Consider the following 5,124-nt stretch of genomic DNA (forward strand, 5'->3'; position numbering starts at 1 on the left):
TTACTTTACTGTACTACTGAAACTTAACATTGTAAATCAACTATATGCAAATAAAATTTTTAAAATTTTTATATATAAAAAAAGATTGGCTAGAGAGGAAAAAGGTGCAATTTGAGGTTGCAATCTCACAGAGTAAGATAGTCCTTCATAAGTGCTCTGAAATGAAGCAAAGGAACTAGTCCTTTGTGACTTTCACTGAGCAACCACTGCATGTGGGCTGCCCCTGAGAAGGGGGCATAACCTTAAGCAAGGCAGGTTCAACACAGGACAATTTCTTTCTTTTTTTTTTTTAGCAGCAAAGAGCTCAGGATTTTATTAATGTGTTACTAAAGAAGTTTAGTCAGAAAGACCAAAGCCCATGTCATCATCAGACTCTTAAAATTTTTCTTTCTTTGCTTCTACTTTCTTGTCCTCAGCTGGGGCAGCAGTGTGGATTGGGCAGGACCTCCTATGGGTGCAGCACCAGCTGCTGGCATCAAGTCCACCAGCCCCCACGTTGCAGATGAGGCTCCCAGTGTTGACACTGGCCAAAGCCTTTGCAAACAAGCATGGCCAGAAATGCTCAACATTTACATTGCCTGCTTTAATGAGGGCATTGATCTTATCCTCAGTGACCTTGACCCTCACCTCATCACCACACAGGATGAGGACCGAATAGATGCAGGTGAGCTCCAAGGTGGAGGCCATAGTGCAGGCAAGTGCTAGATGGGGGCTGCTTGAAGCGGCGCTAGTCACCCAGATGAAGTGAGGTTCTCACCACAAAATGGCCTTAGCTTCCTCAGAAGGACCAAGCACCTAAGCAGCAGCAGAGGAAAGGGCAACGCAGGACAATTTCTGAGGAAGTACTCAGTCATGAGTGGTCAGCAACCAATATTTCCAGCAGCTAGGAATAAGTGTCTCATTTCTAAATTGGGAGATGAAGAGGTGAGGGATGGGGGTGGTGGTAGTTCTAAGTGACGTGTCACATGGCCACTACACTTGTTTAACCATAAAATCTCCTTAATTGGTACCTTTATTTCCCAAGTACTTTTAATAAGATTTAATTGAATTTATAACAACAGAAGTATTCTAAGGCTTCAGAACTCTATTGGTAGGTGGGTCAACAAGGGAAGGGCTACTCAGGAAAAAGTGGTGGTTTTGATATATGATGTCAAGGTTGGGTGAAGGGGATAGAGTTTGGTGGATGAAAACTCTTTCATACCTTTTATTTTTTAAATCTCAGTTCAGTTCAGTCACTCAGTCGTGTCCAACTCTTTGCAACCCCATGGACTGCAGCATGGCAGGCTTCCCTGTCCATCACCAACTCCCAGAGTTTGCTCAACCTCATGTCCATTGAGTCGGTGATGCCATCCAATCATCTCATCCTCTGTCACCCCTTCTTCCTCCTGCCTTCAATCTTTCCCAGCATCAGGGTCTTTTCCAATAAGTCAGTTCTTCCCATCAGGTGGCCAAAGTATTGGAGCTTCAGCTTTAGCATCAGTCATTCCAGTGGATTTGCAGGACTGATTTCCTTTAGGATTGACTGATTTGATTTCCTTGCAGTCCAAGGGACTCTCAAGAGTCTTCCTCAACATCACAGTTCAAAAGCATCAATTCTTTGGTGCTCAGGTTTCTTTAGGGCTTCCCTGGTGGCTCAGAGGTTAAAGCGTCTGCCCGCAATGTGGGAGACCCTGGTTCGATCTCTGGGTTGGGAAGATCCCCTGGAGAAGGAAATGGCAACCCACTCCAGTATTCTTGCCTGGAGAATCCCATGGACGAAGGAGCCTGGCAGGCTACAGTCCACGGGTTCACAAAGAGTCAGACATGACTGAGCGACTTCACTTTCAAGTTCAGCTTTCTTTATGGTCTAACTCTCACATCCATTTTTAAACCTGGGGTGTATTTCTTTATTTTTGGCTGTGAGTGGGGTTTCTCTAGTAGGGGCAAGCAGAAGCTACTCTCCTGTGCAGTGCCTGGGCTTATTTTGAGGGCTACTCTTTGTTGTGGAGCATGGGTTCTAAGGCATATGGGCTTCAGTGGTTGTGACTGGAAGGCTCAGTAGGTGTGGTGCACTGGCTTAGTTGCCTCTCAACATGTGGAATCTTCCCAGGCTGGGGATGGAACCCATGTCCCCTGCATTGGCAGGCAGTTTCTTTACTACTAGACCACCAGGGAAGTCCTCATACCTTTTAATAGCATGCAAAATATCATGCAGGTCCAGGCTAAGATATTAAATTTCCAAATCCAAAGATACATTTCAGTAAAATAGAATAAGAGCAGAAGCAGGATGAACTTTAATAGGGGGGAAAAATCTAAAGTCCTGTCTAAGTTTAGAAATTACTTGTATATATGAAGAAAAATGTTGCTATGTGTAAAAAGCAGTTCATGTGAAAAAATATCTAAGTTTAATTTACCACAGTTTTATCTCTATGACATGACTGAGAAAAATGATCATGTAACCTTTAAGCTGAATTAAGTCTATGCTACTGTAAATGACAGTTCTAGTGTATCTTGTGCTAACAAGATCTCATCTGTGCTCAGTTCAAAGTATTTTATAGCACACATATAGAAAAATGCATGAATCACAGCTCAATACAGCTCAATGAATTTTCACAAAGTGGACATGCCCACTGGAGTGACCAAATGTTCCAATTTCCCTAAAAGTGTCTTGGTTTCAGCACTGAAAGATTTGTATTTTGAGAAATCCCTCTGTTCTGAACAAACTAGGTGGTTGGTTACCCTAATTCACTCAGATTAAAAAACAACATTATCAGCACCCTAGAAGCCCTCATATGGATTGTCAGTCACTACCCACCCCTCTTCCCCAAAGGAAATAACTATCCTGACTTCTAACACCATAGATTATTTTGAGGTCCTCTATTTTAGTATGAGCACTCCAAACTAAAGAGCAGAGGTTAAAACCTCATAGCTCATGGGCTGAATCCAGCTGGTCGATGTTCTATTTGAGTTATGCAATACTGGCCTTTTCTTTCCCTCCACGTACTTTATTTGAGGGACAGTGCTGAGAGTTTTAATACAAGTATAGATTCATGCAACCCCTACCACACTCAGTATACAGTGTGTTCGATTGTCACAAAAATCTTCCTTATGCATCTCCTTTGTAATCACATATTCCACTGGCTTTTAGTCCTTGGCAACCAATGATCTGATCTCTCTAGTTTTGCCTTTTCCTGACTGTCATACATTTGGAATCTTACGTACCAGGTAACTGGTGAATATGCCTTATTTCATTCAGCATAATACCCTTGAGGTTCATGCAAGTTGTTACTTGTATCAGTAGTTCATTCCTTTGTATTGCTGGGCAATATTTCATTGTATACACATACTTCTGTTTGCTTATCCATCCAAAGACTACTGAGTTGTTTACAATTCTGAGCAATTATGACTAGAGCAACTATAAACATGTGTGTACAGGTTTTTTTCTGTGTGTGTGTGTGTGAACGTGAATCTTCATTTCTCTAGTGAAGGAGTCTTTGGGGCCTAGGAAAGAAAACAACAGTTTCAAAGGCCCTTGCTGAATCATCTAACTTCGGAGAAAACAAAACAGAACTTTAGGTCCCGCCCTGATGCTCCAGGCCGGTTGCATCTATCTGGGACTTATCAGCCCCTGTCCAGAAACCTTCCACCCCCTACACCTGCCCAGAAGACTTATCACCCCCTGCCCAACTACAAATGCCATCTCAGCTAAAGAATACCCAAACAATCCTGCCTGATTAACGTTTCCCTTATCGCTTCCACAAACCTCCTTATAAATATGGAGCCTGCCTAATCCCTCTCCGTGCTCAGCCTGGTCGTTAGGCCGACTGTCGCCCCTCCTTGCCTGAATAAAGGTAACCTACTTCTGTTGAGGTCGTCTTTCCTCTTTCTGCCTCGGCCCAACTATGCCTTACATTCTTGGTGCCGAAACCTGGGAGGGGCGAGGCATTCGTCTCACTCTCTCTCACTCTCCCTCCCTCTCATTGTTTTCCCTTTTCCTGGAGTCTGGGAGCGTGAACACCAGCCGAGCTCACTTTTCTGCCAGGGCTCAAGTTCCCCTCGGGGACGCCTAGTGCCTTCGTGAGTGGTGCAAGCCTTGGGGTAAGGCTTTATTGATGCTTTGTGTACCCCCAGGCCTTGGCTCTACCCCCTCTCCCTCTCTCTCTCTCTCTCTCTCTGACGACCTCTGGAATGGGGAACTCTTACCATTCGACTGCTCTACATGCAACACTCCACTCAAGCCAGCCCCTAGATTAAGGTAAGATACGGACGGTGTTCTAGAGGCACCCTAGAACTCAGTCCTCTCCGGGTCCCGGGGACCCCCAGCCCAGGGCCACTTTGTAGGCAACGGTGGGGAACGCTCCACCTCGACACAGAGCTCTCTTCTCATAACTCCTATTGCGACTATGGGTGATGATGACTCGAACTCTCAATGGGAGCCTATGCTTGCCTTTCAATTATGGGGTCTAGCCAATCCGTCCCAAAAGATTCCCCTCTAACCTGTTGTTCTCAAAAATTTCAAACCACTCTCACTCACTGAACTCAAAGCTAACCATTTAAAACAACTCTGTACACAGATTTGGCCTCAATACCAATTAGACAATCAAGACCACTGGCCTTAAGCCAGCACATTTGACTTTAACATTCTTCAAAATCGCACCGACTTCCTTAAACGGAATGGCAAGTGGTCGGAGGTCCCATATGCCCAAGCCTTTTGGGCCCTTCGGAGCAGGCCCTCCCTATGCAAGGCCTGCTCCACCCACGAGGTCCTTCTATGCACCTTGCCTCCCAAACAAAAGGGCTCTTCTTCCTCAACTAACCGCAGACTGCAACCTTCCACACCCCCAGAGTTTGACTCCTTCCACACTCCCAGAGTTTGACTCCGTGGACGAGCCCTCTCCCTACCCGCCACCCAGCCAACCCTCTCCTTCCCCTTCATCCAATTCACCTACTGGCTCTACCTCTCCTGACTCCCCCTCAACCCCGCTACCCCATCTCCCTGACTACCCCTCCCCCTTCCTTCCCTCCCCCAACATGGTCATGTACCCAACACATGTTTCCCCTGAGACAGGTGGCAAGACCAGAGGGCCCCACCCGAGTCCATGTGCCATTTTCATAGTCAGATATGAGCCAGATAGAAGAAAAGTT

At 45.6% G+C, this 5,124-nt stretch overlaps 1 pseudogene; it reads right to left on the bottom strand.

The window, feature by feature from the left end:
- Window positions 1-336: 336 nt before the first annotated feature.
- On the bottom strand, window positions 337-687 carry LOC102178990 (annotated as a pseudogene).
- Window positions 688-5,124: the final 4,437 nt, after the last annotated feature.

Source organism: Capra hircus (assembly GCF_001704415.2).
Source record: "Capra hircus breed San Clemente chromosome X unlocalized genomic scaffold, ASM170441v1, whole genome shotgun sequence".
Classification (NCBI taxonomy): domain Eukaryota; kingdom Metazoa; phylum Chordata; class Mammalia; order Artiodactyla; family Bovidae; genus Capra; species Capra hircus.